Genomic DNA, 8,166 nt, shown 5'->3' with positions numbered 1-8,166 from the left:
AATACCACCAGATTCTGATTTCTCTATTTCCTTCGATTCGAAGGTGTTTCTGGATTTTCTCTAAAGAGAAGTCCTCAAAACTGCGCAACAATTTCTTTCTGTAGCCTTTCCACGAAGTTGACAATTTTGTAATGATTGTGGCAACTTGAAAGGTTTCAGAAATGTCTAATTTCACGGATTTTATTTTATTCACGAGAACCTATAACTCATGCACTTGGGAAAGAATGGGTTTGGAATCTATAAATTTAAAATCAAAGTATTTAGAAGCTAAAAATCTCTTCATACCTTCCTCTTCAATCTTTAATTTAAACTCGAGTGCCTTCCAAATTTCTATTGTATACTGAGCATCCGTATATAGACCATAGAGACGATCATACAACATATTCAGAATATGTCCACGACATAACAATTCGTCCTCCTTACGCTTCTTGCGCTCGTTCTTGAGTTCACCAGAGTCATCCTTGGTTGGTTCAAGAATTCGTGTTAAATCAGGATCTAAGACATAGTGAAACTTCAGAGTGGTAATTAGGATTGTCATTTTATCTTGCCATCTAGTGAAATTAGTTCCATCAAAGCGATCCAACTTGACGAGGTCTTGGTTCATAACTTTGATGCTTGAAACTGCAGCATCGAAAGCCATTATAGTAATACTTTTAAGATTGTTAGAAATATCGGTAAAGTTGAATGGATCCATGACTAAACCGTGAATGGAGTCACTTTCCTTAAAAGTATTTCAAGCACTTTCTTTATGTCTTAGAGTTGGAAGTAGGAATACCCAGGATAATTCAGCCTTATATCGAATTTGCGTAAGACCAACAAAAACTCGATTTTCTGTGAATAGTGTTTGGAATTCGTGCTAGAGGATATTCGGTTTTATTATGATCATTTCTGAATTTGAAGTGATGTATTTATATGCCATGCATGTGTTGTTTCACAAGGTTGCGACCCTTGATAAAACAACATCTTTTAACTAAAAGTTACATTATTTCCAATCATTGCCTATCTTCATTCCACAACAACATTTTGTGAAGTTTTACTTCTCTTTGAATTCAAAAATTCAAACGCATGCATCAACCAAAACGAGAGCAATGACCAACTGCTACCCGCCGAAGCGCCACCGATGCCACCTCATAACGTTGCGAGTAACGCTATTACTCCGATGCATCGTGCTTAATGATCGCGACTTTATGAGTCGATTGGGGTACTAACTGCAAGTGCACAGTTCTATCGCGTAGTTTTAAAAGATATCGATCCCACAGGGACTTATGAATCGATATACCGTTTTCTAAGGTTACTTCGTAAAGCTAAGGCGGATGATACTTTGATTGTTTGGGGGAAAAGTTAAAACTAAAATAAGATCTAGGTTAAATATCAATTAAGCGGATATCGGTATGTAGTTCGTCGTAATTAGGGAATCAAGTCTTCGTTGATTCTTGGTTTTAAAATAAATCTTTTCAGTGGACACTATTGATTAAAAGTCTTTTCTCAAACTCTCGCTCTGTTGAATAGACTATGACTTTGTATTAACGTAGCTGTCACTTATTAGTTAAGTCCAAAATCACCTTTTGAAAACAATAGAATCTATAAAAACTCTTTTTAAGAAAATACTTAATCGTTTAAACACCCTCGTCTCAAACTCTCGCTCTGTTGACTTAGATTATATAATTAAATTCAAATGCTTAACTCTCGTCCTCACATTTAACTTTTAAAAATACTTTTTGAAAAAGATTAGAATTTAATTAACTCTAAAAATTGCTTTCGCCCTGATCTAGAATTAATGTCCAATTTACACTGTCCAGTTAAAAACTCAAACTTTCGTTCTATTGATTTTAACTTCTTTAGTCTTTTACTCTCGTACAAAAACCTTGGTATTAAACCTGTAAATTGATACCATAAAAAGAGTGATTTTATTTTTAAACGTAATTAAACCAACTTAGTTTTCATTCCTTCATTCCGCTTACTTTACATACCGATACCTAAATAAATTAGTCGGACATGCTAAACAGATCTAAACAATCATCATGCTTAAATAAATCCATTTCAGGCAAACAATATAAATAAACAATAATGCAGGGCATATATAAATTCAAACAATAATTAAAGAACCTGAATAATTAATGGCAATCTTGAACACTCCACCACAGACCGGTTGGATTTGTTCTTGAATTCTTCAATCGGACAGGAAAATAAAAATGAAGGAATAAAAATCTAGGGTCTAACGTAAGGTTAGATCCAGTAAAAGATACACAATAGTTTCCGGTGTAGAAACTATTGTGTGAAAAATTAATTGAGTGCTGAAAGATTGACTGGAAAAGAAAATAAAAATTGCAAATAAAGTAAAAACTGTAAAAAGGTAATGTTGTAAAGTATGCTTGCACGGCCGGAAGAGAAAAAAGAACAAAGAAGAGAGACCTTTAGGGTTGGAAGGAAGTGACTATTTATACTAGTCTACTTTGTAACGGTTTCCAAAGCTTTCCGTGTAAAATCCTCACGTTCCAAGAGTCAAGCGAAATAATAGGCTTCAACGTGCCTCTGTTGCGTTTCTGAAGCCAAAAATATAGGAGAATGGTGTGACGTCCGTCACACCATGTGTTACGCTCGTAACACAAGGCAGCAGGGCGTGACGCTCGTCACACCTTGTGTGGCGCTCGTCACAGGCTCAACGCTCATGGCTTGTATTTTTGGGCTGGGCTTTGGTGAAATTGCTTCTCTTCATTTCTTTTTGCACCTCCTTTTCTTCCTTTTTCACTTATGCTTCAAATAAGCTACCTGAGATAAATAGAAGGAAAAATACCAAGTAGTATCGAATAAAATGAAATAAATTGAAGCGAATAATAATATAATTTAATTAAATCGAGTCCAAGAATGTGATATTATTTCATGTTATCAAACTCCCCCATACTTAGATCTTTGCTTGTCCTCAAGCAAGATACAGTCTAGAACTTGTTTTAAATTTTTAACCAGATGAAATTTCAAAACACACATCAATTCGTACTAGGTTGCAAGTAAACCTTGTTTAGAAATAACCTGAGTCTAATCTTGACATCAAGAACTACCGTTAAAACATCCGGTAACCTTACCTCATGCAAACCAGTTCGAGTCATGCTATTATAACCAGCCTAGTTCTTTTTCTCTTATTTCACCCGTTTTCATTCTAGCGAAATCACATTAAGCCCTTTATCGTTTCGCGCACATAGTGGAGTGACCGGTTAGTGATTCTGATCCCCTTTTTAGCTTGAAGCTCTGGTACATTAGTCGGATAACTTCATTTCTTGGTCCATTGCAAATTGCGGGGGATCGGACCGTAGTCCGCCCTACCAAGTTCAGCACCAGATACCTGCTGAACCAACTCATAATGGATCTTTCGTATTATGTTTTTGTATGATCTGCAACCTTTAGATTAAATGATCTGGTAAGGATCACCTAACTTAGTTAGTGCATTTCCTGATATATATATATATATTTTTTGTAATTTTTGGGAATCATTCACTTATATTCATCGGCCCTCCACGTAGTTTGCTATTAAGATGGTGCTGACTTCTTGTATAAACTACTCGAGGTTACTATAAAATTAAAAGTCCAGGGACTTGTATAACAGGTACCTTTCTGATCTAACATGTTGAGGTTTGTTTAGAGCGTTGAGGCGGTAATAATTTTTGTCTTAATTTTTCTCAAGTTTGATGAAACAGGCAACCTTTATATTTACTGAGTGTGTTGAATTTTTGTTATGGCTCATGAAAATTTGAGGGAATAGATAATAGAAATTTCTCACACTAGGGACTTAATTTAGAATAAATATATATAAATATATATATATATATATATATATATATATATATATATATATATATATATATATATATATATATATAAGAAAGGGAAATAACAATGAAAAGGGAAAGATAACATACTTGAAAAGGGAAGATTTAAAGAACAAGGTTTTTCCCCCATACTTAAATGGAACATTGTCCCCAATGTTTCAAATAAAATAAAAGAAATAGAAAAGAGAGAAAAAACTAAAATCAATGCTGCCTGCCGCCTCTTGTTCTTGGACCTGGTGATCGTTGACGGACTTCTAAGTCGTCAAACCTGCTGAGCAACTCAGTGAACCGCTGGTCGGTTATGGCATTTCTCGCTTCCTGTTGTTGTTGCATCTGGCGCATCATTTGCATCACTTCGAGATTCTGCGCTTGCATACCATCGATAGCATCCATGATGTCGTCGTTGGTTGTTGGCCTTCTTCGTCGACGACGTCGTGAGGATGGACCAGCTGCATTATCGGAAGGGTTGAGTGGGACTGATTTTTGTGCAGGAACCTGATCACCTTGCTCCATTTCTGCAAACTCGTCTGGAGGTGGGTTTGCTTATGTAGGCTCGGTAGCTTCGGGAGCATTCAGATCATAGATGTGGCAGTTGGGATTGGTGACGTCTGTTAGGACAATGTTGGGTAAAACAACGCTTGGGACTTCCTGGTTGTTCACCATAAGGTAATACCCTCCGCCTACCCTGTTTTTAATTAGGCGGCTGGACCGACAATAGCTTATATCCATAAATAGGGGTGGGAGAGCTTGTAAATTTTGAAGTCGATCCCCAAGATTTAAGCCAAGTGCTATGGTGGTGATTAATCCACTAATTACAAAAGGTTGACGGCCTCTAGCACATAGGGTGCGAATATGATGAAATAGGAAGGAGGCAGCGTTTACCTGTGTATCTGCTGCAAAGATGCAGTGGAGGAAAAATAATTCCTTGGCGTTGACTTTGCTGTTGTTCGGTCGACCAAAAATAGTGTTTTGCAGGATGTGGATGAAGTACCGAATGGTTGGGTTATGTATATGCAAAGCAAGTAATACATCCCAGTTGTTGGTTTCCACACCGGAAATTTTTCTAAAGAGGTCGAAGGCGTTTATATGCCACTGGGAGTTCAGAGGTATCCTAGGGTGGACTTGACCTTCTACAGGGAATTGTAGCATGGTGCTCAATTGGTTTTGGGATAGGGAGTACTCGGTGTTGAACATGCGGAAGGTTGCGGTACCGGTTAAGTACTCGTCTTCACCGGTAGGAGTGTTGTACGAATAAGAACTTAGAAATTCTAAGGTGAGTGATGGATAGGTAGGTTGATTATGAGTGCATAGAAAGGTTAAATCAGCAAGGCGGAGCATCCATTCTATACCTTGAAGTAGTCCTAATTCTTGTAAACAAGTTAAATCAGGATACCTGGTAGAGATGATACCTGGTAGAGATGATACCTGGTATCTCTCTTTCCATTCATTCATTAATGATTGGTTACCTCTCCGTTGGTTTTGGTAAACGTTGAGTTTTTCCCACTGCGTCCGCTGACGTATGGTTGTATCCTTTCCTGGTTATCCCCAGTAGAGTTGATTTACCTCTCCGTTGGTCTTGGTAAACGTTGAGTTTTTCCTAGTTGTCCGTTGGCATCTAGTTGAGATGATTTCTGATCCCAGTCATCGTGTGTCGATGTCTGGATGTGCTTGTACCTCTGGAAAAAAAAAACAATAAAAACAAGAAAACAGAAAATTTCCCAGCAGTGTGCAAATTTCTACGGTTCTTGGTATTCAATCCCTGTTTACCCTGAAGTCTGATAGCCGTTGCTCTCATCCATTCGGGTTCCCAGTTGATTGAATAGGGGCAGCTGTAGCACCTCAAATTTGCACCCTACCATTTTGTACATTCATTTCATTTCTAGGTTAGTAACATTTGCATATCATCATAAGCATGCATTTCATCCACATAAGCAAGGTTCAATACAAGAGAACAGTGACTTGAATTCAGAGCTTTATTCTTACACCTAGTGGAAACTAGGATTTCTCAGTGAATTCGGGGTGGCCCCAATCGAAGCCTAGTGTGGGTATGTTTGGGTATTATGATTAAATCTGGTGTCAATGGTGGTTTCTGGAGGGATCAAGACCCTGATTTAAAGGCCTTTTAATTGATCATGGTTCCATACCCTAATCAGGTCACGCTCCTATATTGTGGCCTCCTAATCCTAGTTCGGCTGGTACATCATCATCCAAGATGCTTGATCTCTTTGCTTGGTCAACTTGCATTCAGCAACTTCTTGGTCCTGGTTCATCCGGGTGGAGTTTTTGGTTGTGTTTCTATCTATCAGGCTCATGATCATTGATTCTAGTGTTTGGTTTATGAAGGTTGTAGTTCAGCACCTCTTGATCCCTTCTAAGTCTTTTGTTTCATGATTATCATTGGAGCGTCACTCAGGATTAGTTCAGTCAATGTCATTATACTATCCATTTCACTCTGTTCCAATACCTATTCAAGAACCATTTATTCATATAAAAATAACTTCAAATTCATTTCAAGAGCCATTTAGTTCAAATACCAATCCAAGTTCATTCAAGTGAGGAAATGTCATTCATTACATGATCATAAAAGGTTCATTACATGATAAAAATCCAAAGAAAGATGTGTTGCCCAATTGTTGACTTTGGTCAACAGTTGACTTTTTGGTCAACTTTGACCAAAGTCAACTCAAACCCTTCTCATCCTAGAATCCAAATCCTAATTTTACTTCTAAGGTTGATTTTTCATTCTTGGCTTTTGAGCTTTCCATGTATGCATGATGCTTCAAATTCAAGTTTGGTCACTTGGTAGCATGCTTTGATCAGCCACCATTACCATATGCCTTCGTGGCCTGCAAGGGAGACCAAAGCCATTCAACAGCTCCATACAGGGCTTGACATCCACAGTTCTCAAGCAATGAAGGTTGAGGTACTTTGCCACTTTGCTGACCAAGTTGTCACCGTACCTAGCAGGACATTGAACCACAAGTCAAAATCATAACAGAGTCACGGTCATGATACAAGGAATTAATGCATAGACATACAACCAATAAGCAAGGGTATCTCATTTATCTTATCCAGCCTGTCATGAAATATTGCAGAACTTTGCAACACTTGAAGAGGAGGCTGCAGAAGAGCTGGTACCACGCTTGGAAATCATATTAAAGCACCTAATGGCTGCATTCGGGAAGTATCAGAGGCGAAACCCCTCATAATTGTGTACAATGTTGTTGGAACTCTAGCTGAAGCTGTTGGGGGAGAGCTGAATTAACCTGTTTATATTGACATTCTCATGCAACCATTAATTGAGAAGTGGCAACAACTTTCAAATTCAGACAAAGATCTCTTTCCACTCCTAGAATGCTTTACTTCTATAGCACAGGCATTGGATACTGGATTCACTCAATTTATTGAACCTGTATTTGGGAGGTGCATAAATATAATTCAGACCCAACAATTGGCCAAGGCCAATCCTGCTGCAGCTAGGGCTCAGTATGACAAGGAATTCATTGTGTGCTCTCTTGATCTGCTTTCTGGTTTAGCAGAGGGTCTTAGCAGTGGAACAGTTGGCTTCACAATGTTCTCTGAGAGACCTACTTTTGCATTGTTGTACGGATGATGCTCCCAATGTTCGACAAAGTGCCTTTGCCTTACTGGGGGACCTTGCTCGAGTGTGTGTGATTCATTTGCACCCATGTTCGCCTGAGATTCTTGAAGTTGCTGCCAAACAACTGAAAAGTTCAAAGGTACAAGCGGTTCTTTCAGTGGCAAGTAATACATGTTAAGCAATCCTCAATGCCGAAAATCCTGCGATGCAACAAGCCTTGTTGCAGACCAAAAGCAGGTTATGGACCAAACCGTATGCTGCAATAGACAAAGCTCCCTATAAAAAACAACAGCACTGCAGTCCAAACTCAACTACCAAAAGCTGAAGCATGAGCGGCACGCAGCAGCACCAAGCCAAAAGAAAATTGAAGAAACAAGACGGCACGTGAAAAGCCAAGAGAATAAAACCACAAACCTGCATAGACCGTAAAAGAGCAGTTCAGGTAAAGAAGCAAGTCACCCAATGTAAGTCAATTCAGTTATCCATGGATCAAAAGATTGAAGGCAAATGGATTAGAAATTTGACCTTGTGGTAAAAACCACGTGACTTAATTCATAATTCAAGACTTACCTTCATTTAAGTGCCAGCTGGATGGTGCAGATTGAACCATTTTCAGATTTAATTCTCCAATTTGCCCCTTTGATCCTGCTATATAAGCTGCAATCATTGCCAATCATTGGTTTTCAGAAAATTTTCCCTCTCATTCCAAAAATCGTTTTGCCATCAATCCTTCAAAACCTCCAA

The 8,166-nt window shown here is 38.4% G+C and overlaps 1 pseudogene; it reads left to right on the top strand.

Moving 5' to 3' along the window:
• Nucleotides 1-6,654: 6,654 nt before the first annotated feature.
• LOC127115285 (transportin-1-like) lies at nt 6,655-7,747 on the top strand (annotated as a pseudogene).
• The last annotated feature ends 419 nt before the right edge of the window (nt 7,748-8,166 follow it).

The sequence above is a fragment of the Lathyrus oleraceus genome, chromosome 1, assembly GCF_024323335.1.
Source record: "Lathyrus oleraceus cultivar Zhongwan6 chromosome 1, CAAS_Psat_ZW6_1.0, whole genome shotgun sequence".
Classification (NCBI taxonomy): Eukaryota; Viridiplantae; Streptophyta; class Magnoliopsida; order Fabales; family Fabaceae; genus Lathyrus; species Lathyrus oleraceus.
This window is presented reverse-complemented; position numbering and strand designations above follow the sequence as displayed.